This window comes from Abrus precatorius, unplaced genomic scaffold (assembly GCF_003935025.1).
Source record: "Abrus precatorius isolate BTA unplaced genomic scaffold, Abrus_2018 Scaffold2, whole genome shotgun sequence".
Taxonomy (NCBI): Eukaryota; Viridiplantae; Streptophyta; class Magnoliopsida; order Fabales; family Fabaceae; genus Abrus; species Abrus precatorius.
The window spans coordinates 14,063,347-14,079,684 of NW_020874362.1; the positions used below are offsets into that span (position 1 = coordinate 14,063,347).

At 36.5% G+C, this 16,338-nt stretch overlaps 2 non-coding genes across 2 annotated transcripts; both read left to right on the forward strand.

Annotated features, from left to right (window-relative positions):
• Positions 1–8,905: 8,905 nt before the first annotated feature.
• Positions 8,906–9,012, forward strand: LOC113860303. The gene has a single exon (XR_003503758.1). It is a non-coding gene; the product is annotated as a small nucleolar RNA R71 (small nucleolar RNA).
• Positions 9,013–15,977: 6,965 nt separating this feature from the next.
• On the forward strand, positions 15,978–16,084 carry LOC113860473. Its single transcript, XR_003503924.1, has one exon. It is a non-coding gene; the product is annotated as a small nucleolar RNA R71 (small nucleolar RNA).
• Positions 16,085–16,338: the final 254 nt, after the last annotated feature.

Sequence of the window (16,338 nt, forward strand, 5' to 3'; positions counted from 1 at the left end):
TTGTCTTTTCTCTGTCCTAGAACAGTTCCTACTGCACTATCACTAGCATCACACATTAATTCAAATGGTAAATTCCAATCAGGTTTGGCTAGAATAGGTGCAGAAATGAGTTTCTCTTTTAAAACAAAAAATGCATGCAGACATGATTCATCAAACACAAATTCAGTTTCCTTGACAAGTAAATCACTAAGAGGTTTTGCTATTTTTGAAAAGTCTTTTATAAACCTCCTATAAAAACCTGCATGGCCTAAGAAACTCCTAATTCCTTTAACATTAATTGGTGGAGGTAGTTTACTAATGACTTCAATTTTGGCTTGGTCCACCTCAATTCCTTTTTAAGAAATCCTATGGCCAAGGACTATTCCCTCTTGGACCATAAAATGACACTTTTCCCAATTCAGCACAAGGTTTGTATCTTGACATCTCTGCAAAATAATGGACAAATTAGATATAAAATCATCGAAAGAATTGCCAAACACAGAAAAATCATCCATGAAGACCTCAATGGTATTTTCTACTAAATCTGAAAAAGTGGACAGCATGCACCTTTGGAATGTGGCTGGAGCATTGCACAGTCCAAATGACATCCTTTTATATGCAAATACTCCAAATGGACATGTGAAGGAAGTCTTCTCTTGATCCATAGGGTCCACCGCTATTTGATTATAACCTTTCAAATCTGAGATGTGCCATCCAATTGCAGATTTGTGATTCCTTAAAATTCTCAGCAGCTTTTCTTCTTCATCTGCCTTGAGATTATCGCTTATAATCACTGGATATTGATGTCTTTGATCTAGAAAAGAGTACCTCAAGTGAGATGGCAATTGCTTCAGCTCAAGTTTCTCCACTTTCTCTTCTTCCTTTTCTTTTTTCAGTTCCTCTCTTGCTGAATTTTTGGATAAAGGGATAATAGGCAGTGTTTCATGTTGCTGAACATATTCCATGAATTTTTCTTCTCTTTTTACAGCAGCTTGTGAATTCCCTGCAACTATAATTTCCCTTAACATAGAAAATTCATTAGCATTATCAATTAGTTGAGGAAATGAAATAGATTCTAAAATATCAACTCTCATGCAAGTACTATCATCACTAGGATGTTTGAGTGCTTCAAAAACATTAAAGGTAACCTTTTCATCCTGCACTCTAAGCATTAATTCCCCTTTTTGCACATCAATAGAGCATGGAATGTAACATCCCGAATTTTTAATTTGTGTACTTAGGGTTATCCGAGTTTAGTTAGCCTTTATTAGTACTACTATTATTATATTGATTGATTTTCGTGTATTTTTTATAATTTTGTGGATTTGTTGATTTTATGAATGTTCTCTTTTAATGATGATTATTTAAATTACTAGGGTCCCTGCTGCATGATAGAGCTTGTTATTTTTGTGGTAATGTTTGATGTGAATTTTTATGTGCATGTGTTATAATAATTACATGATGAGATTATCTTAAATAACCCTAGGTTAGTGAGATTAACCTTAGGGAAAAAATGTCTTTTGGTCAAATAGGAGGACCCCATTTTACTTCATGACCATTGCGATTAATGCTTACATTATCTTTTTTTGATTCATGTTATTTAATTTTTTGCTAGATATTTTCTTAAACTAGTAGAACTACACGTGTGGCTTTTCCTCTCTAACCTTAATTAGCCACTTAAGGAAAGCCACCCTTTTGCCCTAGATTCCACGTGCAAAACAAAATTTCAAGAGACACTTTTCAGTCTTTCCTCATTTAAGTCTTGTAGCCGAAAAGCCATTCAATGCTTAGGGGGAGGGAGAAATTCGAATAGACACCTTATGATTTTGTTCAAATATATCCCTCTTAATTAGGGCAACCAATTTTCGTTAATGCATGAGATAGGAGAGAGAGAAACCAGCCATAATAACCTAGATTATGAGCCTAAATAATTGCATTTAATACAATTATCAATTCCCTAGTTACCATAATTAAATGTAGCCGTTTGTCCTTTCCTAAACCGTTACATGTTAAATTGCAATAAATTGAGATTCCCTCATAAAAGGTGCAGCCAAGAATTAAAGGAAGATTAGAGCCCAAAATCCCTTCCCGAAACGTAAACTCTTCCTATTCTCGTGCCCTTTACTATAGCTGACCAATTTAATCCCATTTGACATTTATTCCAATGATCATTTATTGAGAAATTCCCCATACATAATCATTCTCACGAGAAGCCTTTTGACCTAGCTGTTACATGCACCATAATTACCTTAATTACCTCCCACTTACCTTCAACCTCTCAAGGAAATGAATGGACACATGCTCAAATTCCCTTTCCCATATAATTGGAACTGCCAGCCGCATTTAGGGAGTGATGATGTTAGCTTGAGAAGTCTCCACCTAAGGCATTTAAAACCCAAAACCGTGCATGACATTAATTGCATATTCACCCCTTAATTGCAAACTTTTTAGATTCTCATGTGTATTTAATTGGTGTTGACCGGATTGTCATAAATTAGCATGATTCTTGTAGACAATCATTAAGGATGCCCTTTCCATTCCCACTTACTCGAATAACCTTCCATTTCCCCATTTAACTGCCACTGGATTTATTTAATTACCCACCTGCATTTATTTATACGTGTCAATCAGCCTGGGATGTTTCAAATGGAGCCATTACTTCCCCAAATCCGTGCCCGATATTGATCATATTTACCTTCCTTAATTACCTTGCATTAATTGCATGAACCAACTAACCATTCACATTATTTTTCCCTAATAACTGTGTCATAATTGCGTTTAAACCGAGGGGACCTCACCTGCCTCATTTAAACCGTCATTCAAGTTACCTAAATCACCTCTTAACTGCATTTAACCTCACGAGAAATTTAAACAGCAACATTTATTCTGGAAACCATGCCTCATTAATTGCATGCAATTATTTCTTGTTTTATGGCACTGGCCACACGCCCAAGGCAAAGAGAAAGGCACCACCTTGTCTCGAGGAGTCCAAGAGGCATCACCTTTTCACTAGCCACTCGAAAGGACATCACCCTTTCAAATTCGTGGGACACAAAGGGTTTCAACCCATTTCCCTCCACAAATGAACCCTAGCCGCCAACACGCATTGATTACTCACTCTTGCCGAGGTCAACCCACCACTCGGTTACTCCACCATGATGGCTAGCTTGGGGAGACATGTGGGACATTAAAGACTTACTCCTTTTTCACTCTGTGCATTCAATGCTCTTGACAAGGCGTGTCACATGCACCTGGACATCTAAGAGGTGTGATTGTTCAACAAGAAAGGCGAAAGGATATGTCACTTCACTTAACCTAACCCTAAAACCCTTCTTGTGCAACTCCTCACCGTCAGCCCCTGGAAGATGAATAGGCAAAAGCTTTAAGTCACACTATATAAGGACACCTTATAATCCTCACGCGCCCTTTTCCCCTTATTTTTCAAAAACACTCTCAACCTCACTACTTCTTTTCTCTCTCGACACCTTCTCACCCTCACACCAAACCCTCTATGCCATTTTCTCTCGTGGACAACACACTTCATCACCAACCGCTCAAGGAGGCGACAAAACACCAAGGACTTAAGTCGTGACCAAGATCCTGCTACTACCAAGGCCAATCCTTCCACTCTATCTCTCTTTCTCAAACCGAACAAGGTTAGGGGAGCTCTTGTTTGCGCTTGAATGCATATGGTTATTCGTTAACTTGTAAACTCTGCATGCACTCTCTTCTTCTTGTTTTTGTCTCCGATCTTCATCAATGAAATTTACATGCAAACCATTTTTCTTCATCTCGTGGTGATTTTATTTGGTTGGTATTCTAAAAATCCATGTTTTGTAACTTGCGTGAACTTGATTGAGGTTGAAATAGTTTTGCATGTCGATAATATTCAAATCCTTGCATGAGTCTCGGTCGTTTGCCTTTACTATTGAATAAAAATGATGACTTTTAACGGATATCTCATTGCATGTTAAAATCTCTACATGAATCCTTGTTTTCTTCTCAGTTCTCATAGACTACCCTTGTCCTCCTTCATTTTAACTAAGAAATCACTTACCTTATTTCTTCTTCCTCCTTCAAAAATGGAAAACAAGTATATGAAAAAGAGAACTCACCTTTTTCTCTCGATTTAAATTTTTGTTTGACCAAGGAACCCCTTTTGCTTAACCTAAACGAATTTTCTCATCACATAATCACTAGTTTACGAAAAATTTGTGATAGAAATGAATTGCATGTGTGATTAAACTTGCAGTTATTTCTATGATTCTTTGATGATTATTTTTGTTTACGAAGGTACATTTTGACTATGATATTTCAACGAAATTTGTATAACTATCTTCATCTTCTCTCCTTTTCTTTTATTCTCGGACTGTGGACGAATGGTTCTTCTTTTCTTTGAACGTACTAACTCTTATGAGTGTGGATTTGGTTATGTGGTTTGTGACCTTTGGAAATTTAATGTACATTCAAAAATGGTGAAGTGAGAATTGATGAAACGATATTTAGCTACTCGTCATGCAAAAGATTGTCGTTAATCCTCATCAAATATGCAAAGAAATGAATGCAGTACTAGGGTGTTATCCTAGGTCGTCTCCAAGGAATTTTTGGTTGAGAACATACATCGAACAAGTGTGAACATGTATTTTAAAGCAAGTAAATTGGGGTGAGGTTTGTCAATTTCCGGATTTTAAACAAGAACGAAATGTCAAGTAATGAAATTCAATCAATTAAAATGAGCAATCCCTAGTCAAACAATGAGTTCTATCATTATTCTTCCAAATGATTCAATAATCCCCCTTCTTTCCCTTAAATTAAGTTAATCTAACAAGCAAAGACTAACTTTAACATCCCAATTAAAATTAAGCATCTTAATGGGCTCTAATCTCTATCCCTAAGATTAAGCAACCTCAAGGATTAACCAAAATTAAGCAATTTTGAATTAGAATTTCGTTAGGTAAATTAGGGTTCATTAAGCAATGTTCCCTTCATGCAAATTCCATTTCATTCAGAGATTGGGGTTAATAAATTCAAGGAAAGAAAGATTTGTATTGCAATTAATCCCAAGAATTCAAGATTCATGTGCATTGACTAGGAATTACAAGGAAGTTTAACCCTCCATGTGGATGGGCTTCACAAAAGAGAGAAAGAAATGCAAGAACGTAAACATCATTAATGCAAATTCAACAAAAATCAAAAGAGAAATTGAAAATTAAAACCTATAGAGGACCCTTGGCTGTCAACCAAGACTCCAATGTCGTAAGAAATTATCCCAATTTGGCAAAGAAAATTGTGTAAAGTGTCAAAAGTCCCATACCCTAATTCCTAAAATCTATTTATAGTGGATGACATGTCACCAAAGTGTCCACTTTTGCCTTTGAAAGTGTCCACTTTGGGCCTTGAAAGTGTCCACGCGCAAGATGGAAGGATTGCCGCTTCTCTGGAGTTGCCACTATTTGTGCTGAAAGTAGCTACTTTGGTGCGCGTGGTTACTTTGAGAGCCAATAGTAGCCACGCGCAGGAAGGCTTCAAAATCAGCGTCCTGGAGCTTCTGGAGTTGTCACTTTTGGTCTTGAAAGTGGCTACTTTGGAATTTTAATGCCCAGACTTGCTGTAGTTGCCACTTTTGCTCCCAAAAGTGGCTACTTTGGGGGCAACTTTCATCCAAGGACCAAGATTTCTCAAATTTGACTTGGGCATTCTGCAAAATTATCAAGATAATTAAAATTGCAATCTATATCTATGTAATTAAATGCAAATTAACCAAAAATTAATAAACCTATGATATTTACTCAAAATGTGATTTCTATATTATTTGTACTATTTAAGTCCATTTCTTCTATTAAGGAGCACCAAAAAGGCAAGTAAAAATATAATAAAAAGTGGATTCATCAAGAATGCGGTTACGAAACTCTTTATGTGCATGATATAGAAGATGGAGAGTCAAGGTCACAGTTTAGCACAGCTGAGGGATGTGAGTGTTCAGGTTCGAGGGAAGAACCTTGGTGGTAGTGGAGGGGGGTTGCCCCAATGGTGCGGAATAGCTCACCGCGGCCGGGACACATCGCCATCGAAACCTCCACTAATCCTGACGCGAGCAAGCATTACCGAGGACCGTGGAAGGACTCGTTCCTGAGGGACTGAAATAGTCAAATGGGAGAATATTCCTGATGGATTTCGTACAATGTGTGCTTGTAGGGAACGAGGGCCTCCGATCACCTTGACTGGAGGAATGGTGGGAACAAACTGAGGAAGTAGTGACGTTTTAAGCGTTAGTGTTTAAATTATGTTGCGACGAATCTCTGTGACTCTGCCTGCATTTTGTAATTGTTTATTGGGCATTTTGTTATGACTGTGTGTTTATTGAAATGTGACTTCGTAAGTGCTTGATACTACTCTAATTTTCTTCCTTACTCAATATCTGATGACTGATTGTATTGGAGCTCACCCTTTCTGTTCGTGTTCCATTGTTGTGTGTTTGTGTGTATTGCATGAATGTATGACAGATGGACCCTCAGCGAGCAATGATATGGGAAGAGGATTCTGACAAGAAAGCAGTATGGAGATACGACCAGGCAACGCATCGTCTCGTATACCAGGGGATGGTCTCCCTGACCATGGGGCCTCTCACTGAAGGCGACTAGAAGCCTAGCAGGAGTGACCACCTTTTTGCAGACGTCTCCGTACCTCTACCTTCAGAACAGAGTATTATAATCCACTCACCCCCTTCTTCTCCACCACAAGAACCCCCAGCCAAACGTCTTAAAATTTTTATTGACAAAGGTATGACCGTTATCGATCTTGACCCCGAGCCTACCCCTCCTTCCAGCCTTTCTCCTGCCCCTGAGTTAAAAGATATTGAGGTTATCGAGTCTTCCATTAGACCAGTATCTCGCCACCTCCCACAGATTCGAGCACCTCCTCCCGATGAAGCTGGACCCTCTGTCTGACGCCCTTCACCACCACCACCTACTTCTCGATCGCCCCCACCCACTATCGGCTGGATTGATAGTGACCCGGACGACCTGTCGCCCTCTCCTCGTCCTCAACCTGTGAATGACTCTCACGACTCCGACGGAATAGAGTCTGACCCCAACGAGGATTCCTTTCCGTCAGAGTTTTATTTATAGTTGTTTTATTTTATCATGGATTAATATTGCTCATAGGACTTGGGTTGTTTTTATTATTTTGAAACACTGAACTTTGGGGTTATTTGGCTTTGATTTTTGTTTTGCCTTGGACACTTTGGTTGGATGGTTTATATATATATATATACTTTTCTTTTACCAACATACTCTTTATTATATTTCCATAATTTTTTTTTATCTTCAACGGTGCCGTCATTTTAGAATCATCCTAAGAATAATTGGAGTAATGAACATAAACGACTTGTATGTTGTTGAGATGCGAGATTAGTAAAATTATATAATTTATGACGAGTGAACATGATGCAAGTATATTGTTATAATCGTTCTCTTTTAGTTAATTCGAATTATTCTGATGGATTAAATATTTGAGTTGGAATGTGAATATTGTTTGATTGAGTTCTCTCACTCGTCTAATTTAGGTGTGCCATATTGTAGAGTCTTAAGTCATATTATTCATATATGGGGTTTTGGTAGAAATTAGGTGTTACATGGAATGCTAAATGAGCCTGGATCTTTTAATTTTTGAGGCAGCTTTCTCTGCAAAATAGCACTGCATTCTTCAGTCAAAGGAACTGTCTTATCATTTTTTAACTTTCTCTTCTTGGACAGCAACTCCTTCATGAATTTTGCATATGAAGGCATTTGTTCTAATGCTTCAGCAAATGGTATATTAATTTGGAGCTTCTTGAAGACGTCTAGAAACCTCTCATACTGCCTTCCTTGCTTAAGATTGGTGACTCTTTGTGGATAAGGCAGTTGCTTGTACTTCTCTTCATCTAGAGGCTTGTTTGAATCTTCTAAAATTTTCCTCTTCGTTCTTCTCACAATTTTAGGGAAGGTATCCACTTCTGAATTTTCTCTTTTCAATAGGGTGAAATTCCCTTCCTCTAGATTTGATTTAATCTTCTCCTCTTCCTTGGTTTTCTCTCTTTTTTGGCTGGTTTTCGACTACCCACAATAGCTCCACTCCTAGTCATCACAGCTTGGCATTGTTCTTTTGGATTTATAACTGTGTTGCTAGGGAATCTCCCATCTTCTCTATTGGACAGTTGCCCAGCTAACTGTCCAATCTGTGTTTCCAATTTTTCATTGAAGATTCTTGATTATTGAAGCTTGTTTGTGTTAGTTTCATAAATTGCAGCATGGTTTCTTCCATTTCATTCAGCCTTTCATTCAGTGGTTCAGAAAACCTCTGATTTTTTTTAAGTTGGTTGGCTGGATTCCCTTGGAAATAAGGTTGTTGTGCTGCTGGTCCTGTATTTGAAAATGGAACAGCAGAGTTAGAATTTTGGTTATTCCAGCTATGTTGCTGCTGGTTTCTATTGTTAGAGAATTGAAAACCAAGGGGAAATGAAGATTGTTGTCTCTGAAAATTCCCCATATAATTGACTTGTTCTTGAGATTCAGAATTATTTCCATCACAAGCTTCGTTTACATGATTTCCTCCACAAAAATCACACACGAGTGGAGTGTTGTGGGTTGGTGCAGCTTGTAAGTTGTTGATTTGTTGGGTAAGTGCAGCTATTTGCTCAGAAAACAATTGATTTTGCAACTAATTTTGAGTCAAAAAGGTCTCAAGAAGTTTTGCCTTATAGCCATTACTCCTTGTTGATTGTCTCAAACTACAGCTTTGATGCATGGAAGAAGCCATCATATCTATAATTCCTTGAGCTTCTTCTAGTGATTTGGTATTTAAAGAACCTCCTGCAGCTGCATCTATCATGGTTCTAGTTACTGGATTCATCCCATTATAAAAGGTTTCAAGTTGCATCCATTCCGGTATGCAATGATGTGGGCATCTTCTCAAGAGTTCCTTGTATTGCTCCCATGCCTCATATAAGGTTTCTCCTTCTTGCTGCATGAATGATGTGATCTCTCCTCTTAGCTTTGCAGCCTTAGAAGGTGGAAAATATTTAGAGAAAAATTTATTGCCTAGATCTGTCCAAGTAGTTATGCTCCCTTGTGGTTGGGCTTGGAGCCAACATTTTTCTTTGTCCCTTAAGGAAAATGGAAACAATCTTAATCTGATTTCATCTTTGCTGACTCCATTGATCCTTATAGTATCACATAACTGCAGAAAATTAGAAATATGCAAATTAGGATCATCTGAAATTAAACCAGAAAATTGATCTTGTTGAACTAAGTGAAGTAAGGCAGGTTTAATCTCAAAATCGTTGGCTTGAATGGTTGGTCTGACAATAGAAGAACTGTATCCATGCATATTAGGTACTCCATAGTCTCCTAAAGTCCTTTGTCTATGTGGTTCAGCCATCTTTGCTTCTGAATTTACAGATGAAGTTAGAGAATTGACTTGTTTATCTGTTGAGTTTGGTGAAGAAGGTGTAAACTGCAAATTCTGGTTCTTTTTAGCCGAGTTCTCTGCTCTCAAGTCATTCCTTATTCTTCTCAAAGTTCTGTCTATGTCCGGATCAAATACAAGAACAAATTTGTCTTTGTTCTTCCCACGCATATAACACAAGGAAAACTAAACACAAACACTAATACTTGAACTTTGATTAGAACACAGAGCAATGAAGTGCAGAGAATCTACAATCAAAAAGATAACCTCTGTATATTTAAAAACAGAACAACAATGCAATAATCAACAATTAAAATTACAACAACTAATATATGTAAAATCACTACCAAAAACTTAATACAAAATTGAACTATCAAACAGAACTGAATTAAAAATAGAAAATAAATGGTACAATCTAGCTATTCTATAGTTACTAATGATGTTAAAAACTAAGATCCCCGGCAACGACGCCAAAAACTTGATACACTTTCTCTCTAACATAGTACTTACATGGTGTAATTCAATACTAGCAAGTGTACTAGGTAGTTGTAGCAAGTTATAAAATGTGAAAATCAGATTGAGTCCCAAGTATCTTCCTCTAGGATCTTATTTTTAATCACTAATTCACAAGATAATAACCATTTGCACCAAACAATTCATTGAACAGATTTCAATATGCAAGAAAGTAAATTTAAGAATTAAAGAAATGAGAAATTGTTAAAAATAGAATCTTAATTTGTACTATTCGAATGAATTATGAATGGAGGAAAGTTAGGAATTTATTTCACTAGCATATCAATATCTATTCAGTTCTGCCTCTGAACATTCAAGCAATCGATTGATTGACAATCGGTTTCTCTTTACAATAACCAAAGATTGATTCCTCAATTCATTGGTCCTAATATTCAACCAAATCTCCCTACTTCCTTAGGCCAAATTTAGTTCAATATTGCATTACGAATTAGAACCAAAAGATTGCAAAACTAAGACCACTTATCCCTAAGAAAATCAATAGTTTTGGGAATTAATTCAGATCCAAGCAACAAACCCAATTTCCATTAGTGAAGGTTACTTTTTTATTAATCAATTGAACTTCCATTCAAAGATCAAGTAAACATAGAATTAATCCCTCAATCAAATCAAATACTCAAAGTTCAGAGTCAAAACGAAATCAATATATCAATTCTAGATCTATAAATCCCTAACAAAAAGAGTTAGAAACACATTACAATGAAATGAAGAGAAGCAAGAAGAAAAGAAGATGAAAAGCAGAGAGCCATCTCCATAACTTTGTCTTCTTCCAGATTCCTCTAGCAAAGAAGAACAAAACTCGCTCCTCTCTTCTCCCTCTAACTTCCCTTGGAAGTTAAAACGGCTACAACTGAATACCAAAAACTAAAAATGACAAAAAGCTCTTTTTCTAAGTTTTCAATTCCTATTTATAGAGTTCCTCTAATTCTTTGACTTAACCCTTGGAATTTTGAAAGTTAGTTATCCCCAGGTGTTCTGGAATCTTCTAAAAGTGATACAAAAGCTCCAAACGTCCAGAATTGACAAGAAGAAGAAGTTATAAAAACTGCAGAGTTTTGCGCCAAAACGCGCAGTGGCTGAAGTGAAGGCACGCAGTTGCGTGCCAAGGCTTCAGGTGATATGAGTTGCAACTCTCTGTTGCGCGCCAAGGCTTCAAGTGATGTGTGTTTCAACGCACATCACTTCAATGAACGTTTCTTCCATATGCTCAGCTCTTTGGGATGAATTGAGTAGCCTTAAAGTTTGCAATGTCAGCAAACCAAGGCAGCTCTTCTACTGCAAGAAGCCTTTCATCAGGAAATTCTTCATTAATTTCCAAAGATTTAGGGGTTAGACTTTCCAATGGAAGTTTGGACAGGTGGTCAGCTACCCCATTTTTCTTTCCCTTTGTATCTCTAATTTCCAATTCAAATTCCTACAGCAATAGAATTTCCTGTTTTGACAACAAGTATTTAAGTGCAGAATGATCAGTATATACAATAACTTTTGATCCCATCAAATATCATCTGAATTTGTCAAAAACAAACACAGTAGCTAGGAGTTCTTTTTCTGTGGTTGTGTAATTTACTTGTGCAGGATTTAAAACTTTGCTGAAATAATAAATGACATGCAATTTCCTATCCTAAAACAGCACCCACTGCACTATCACTTACATCACACATTAGTTCAAAAGGTAAATTCCAATCAGGTTTTGCAAGAATAGGTGCAGAAATTAGTTTTTCTTTCAAAATAGAAAATGCATGCAAACAAGCATCATCAAATATGAAATCAGCATCTTTTACAAGTAAATCACTAAGAGGTTTTGCAATTTTTGAAAAGTCCTTGATAAACCTCCTATAAAAACCAGCATGTCCTAAAAAACTCCTAATTCCTTTAACATTAATTGGTGGAGGTAGTTTACTAATGACTTCTACTTTTGCTTGGTCCACCTCCATTCCTTTTTCTGAAATCTTATGGCCAAGAACAATGCCTTCTTGGACTATGAAACGACATTTCTCCCAATTTAACACAAGGTTAGTATCTTGACATCTCTGCAAAACAATGGATAGATTAGTTAAGCAATATTTGATAGCTCATATTTTGTTCCCACATTTTCAGTCTTATTGCATCCTTTGCATGTCTTTTCATTCCCTTATTTCTTCCATTTAATATGTTTTTGCATTTATCTTGATAATTAGGAATTTTCCTAAATACTATACTTTTGTTCATATTTTTTATTCTGACCTTTGGTTACTAATTTGACCATAACTTTTTCTGTAGATATCCTTTTTGGCTGCTTCTTTTTGCATTGGATTCCTTACTTCCGGGGCTTTAATTTGGATATTTGGATCGTGCTGTTTGAAGTTCGGCGCTATTTTCTATGAATTTTAGAAGTTTAGACTTTTAGTTGACTATTGTATAGTTTTTATTTTGCTTTTATTTTGCAGTTCTTTTGTATTTAATTTCAGCCCAACTTTGGCCCACTCGGTTTTTGATCTTTTAGGTTAGTATTTATAGAGGTCAGAGGCTGATTGGGAAGAACTTTTGATTCATTTTTTTCATTTTTCAGTTTGCAATACCTTTCTTGCTTCCAATAGAACCTCTCATTTTTTTTAACCATTCTTCTTCTTTTCTTGCATTTTTCCATTCTGAATTCGTATGCCTTTGCAATTACAATTGAAAGACGTTTAAGATTCTACAAAGTCAAGATGATTTCTGCTATGTTCCCCCTTCAATTTCATTGCCAAAGTCCAGATCGCATTTGTTCAAAACGTTTTTGATGCTCCGAGTTTGTTTTCCGATCTCACATTTTATGGTTGTATAGAAGCATTGTTCGATTAAATTGTGCATTGTTCTTAATCGTATAACAATCAATTGATTAATTGTTTGTTGTGCAGAAGAGATTTAAACAAATTTGATTTTCATTCAATCTTAGTTTTGGATTTTTGTGCTCTAGATTTCGATTTTAACTTTCGGTTCCAATTCTGTGCAATTTCGTTTGTTGCATTTCAATACTTTGCGATTTCATTCTCTGTAATTTCGTTTTCTGCATTTCAATTCTCTGCGATTTCATTCTCTGTAATTTCATTTTCTACATTTCAATTCTCTGCGATTTCATTCTCTGTAATTTCGTTTTCTGCATTTTAATTTTGCAATTCAGTTTCTGCATTTAAACCCCCAAACATACAACCTTTTATGCATAATTGAGATTAGAGCAATGTGCATTTGCATCCTTGTGAGATATGACCTAGGTTGCTCCCTGAACTGCATGTTTTTGTGAGGAATTTAGTAGTTTTTGATACCACTGCGACATGGCTATCAATCATCAAATGAATTACCAAAAATAGAAAAGTCATCCATAAACACCTCTATAATTTTCTCTACCAAATCAGAAAAAATGAAAAGCATGCACCTTTGAAAAGTGGCAGAAGCATTGCATAATCCAAAAGGCATTTTCTATATGCAAAGACTCTAAATGGACATGTAAAAGCAGTCTTTTCTTGGTCCAAAGGATCCACTGCTATTTGGTTGTATCCTGAATATCCATCAAGGAAATAGTAGAATTCATATCCAGCAAGTCTTTCCAACATTTGATCAGCAAATGGTAGTGGAAAGTGATCCTTTCTAGTTGCATCATTTAACTTCCTATAGTCAATACACATGCGCCAGCCAGTGACAGTCCTAGTAGGTATAAGTTCATTCTTCTCATTAGGTACAACTTTCATCCCTCCTTTCTTAGGGACAACTTGGACTGGACCCACCCATTGGCTGTCAGAAATTGGATAAATGATCCCTGCATCTAGCAACTTCATGACTTCTTTCTTGACTACTTCTTCCATGGCTGGGTTCAATCTTCTTTGTGGCTGCACAACTGGCTTAAATTTCTCTTCAAATAGAATTCTATGTTTACAAAAAGAAGGATTTATACCTTTCAGATTTGAAATACTCCAGCCAATTGCAGATTTATGTTTTCTCAGAATTCTCAGCAGCTTTTCCTCTTCTTCCTCCTTGAGTTCATTGTTGATGATAACTGGATTTTTGTGATTCTCATCCAAGAAAGCATATCTCAAGTGGGAGGGTAGCTGTTCGAGCTCTAGCTTCTAATTTTGATCTTCTTTGATTTCTTTTTTCAGCTCTTCTTTAACTGATATTTCTGCAGGATTCAGAATTGGTATGGCTTCTAGTTGCTGCTCAATTTCCATCATTTGTTCTGTTTTACAAATCTCAGAATTTATATTCCCTACAGCTATGGTTTCTCTTAACATAGAATTTTCATCAAATTCATTAATATGATAATGTGTAATAAGAGAATCCAAAATATCTACTCTCATACATGAATTATCTTCAGCTGGATATTTCAATGACTCAAACACATTAAACACTACCTTCTCATCTTAAACTCGAAGCATAAGTTCTCCTTTTTGCACATCTATTAGAGCTCTCCCTGTTGCAAGGAATGGTCTTCCTAAGATCAAAGGTATGTTTGCATTCACCTCCATGTCCAAAATTACAAAATCTGCAGGAAAAATGACCTTATCAACTTTAACCAATAAATTTTCAACAACTCCATATGGATAAGTGTATGATCTATCAGCTAGCTGCAATGTGATGTTGGTGGGTTTCACTTCTTCTATGTCTAGTTTCTTCATGATAGCCAAAGGCATCAAGTTAATGCTTGCTCCCAAATCACATAGTGCTCTTCCTACAGTGCACTGTCCTATTTCACATGGAATGCTGAATGATCCTGGATCTTTGAGTTTTTGAGGAAACTTTCTCTTGAGAATGGCACTGCATTCCTCTGTAAATGGTACTATTTTGTCATGCTCTAGCTTCCTTTTTCTGGAAAGTAGTTCTTTCATAAATTTTGCATATGAAGCCATCTGCTCCAAGGCTTCTGCAAAGGGTATGTTAATCTGTAATTTCTTAAAATCATTAAGAAAACTTTCAAATTGTTCTTCCTTTTTAGGATTTTGAACCCTTTGAGGATAAGGCAGCCTTTTATATTTTTCTGGATCTATTGGCTTGCAAGCATCTTCAAAGAGTTGCTTCTTAGTTTTCCTCTCAGAGTTCATAGAAACTTTTACTTTTTCTTCTAAATGATCTTTCTTCAATAGCTTAAAATTTCCTTATTGCAGATCTTGTTCAATTCTCCTTTCTTCTATTGCATCATTTACTTTCTTTTCTGCAGATTTAGGACTTGCAACCACAGCTCCACTCCTTGTAGTTATGGCTTGACATTGCTCCTTAGGATTTATTACTGTGTTACTTGGAAATCTGCCCTCATCTCTGCTGGACAACTGTTCAGCTAACTATCCAATTTGGGTTTCTAGTTTCTTCATAGAAGCTTCTTGGTTCTTGAAGTTTGTTTGGGTCACCTTCATAAATTGCAGCATGGTTTCCTCCATCTCAGTCAACCTTCAATTCATAGGTTTGAAAATTTTCTGAGTTCCTTGAGGTTGAGTGGATGGATTTCTCTGAAAATAAGATTGTTGTGTTGTTGGACCTGCATTATAAAAAGGTAAATTGGAGTTAGAATTTTTGGCAGCAGAATATTGATTATTCCAATGAGAGTACTGTTGACTTCTATTATTTGAAAATTGAAATCCAAGAGGATATGAGGATTGTTGTCTCTGAAAATTGTTCATATAATTCACTTGTTCCTATGGTTCACTTGTAGATGCCTCACATGCACCATTTGCATGGTTTCCTCCACAGAAATCACAATTTAGCTAACTGGTAGGCATACTCTCTGCTTGAAGATTATTGATTTGTTGAGTTAGAGCAACTATTCGTTCTGAAAACATTTGATTTTGTAGCTGGTTCTGTGCAAGAAAGGTTTCCAAAACCTTAGCTTCATAACCAGAGTTTCTTCCTTGATTTCTTGAGTGTGAATTTTGGTACATTAAAGATGCCATCATCTCAATAATTCTCTGGGCTTCTTCTAAAGATTTTGTATTTAAGGAACCTCCAGCGCAACATCAACCATTGTTCTTATTGATGTATGCATCCCATTGTAGAAAGTCTCCAATTGCGTCCAATCTGGAATACAATGATGTGGACACCTTCTCAGCAATTCTTTGTATCTTTCCCAAGCTTCATACAAGGATTCTCCTTCCTACTGTACAAAGGATGTAATTTCTCCTCTCAGCTTAGCAGCTTTAGATGCAGAAAAATACTTGGTTAGAAATTTATTCACTAGCTCTGTCCAAGTTGTGATGCTTCCTTGTGGTTGAGCTTGCAACAAGCATTTGGCTTATCTCTCAAGGAAAAGGGAAATAATCTCAGTCTGATAGCTTCTTCACTGACCCCATTTATTCTTATGGTATCACACAACTGCAAAAAGTTTGAAATATGTAGGATAGGGTCATCAGAATTTCCACCAGAAAATTGATCCTGTTGGACTAA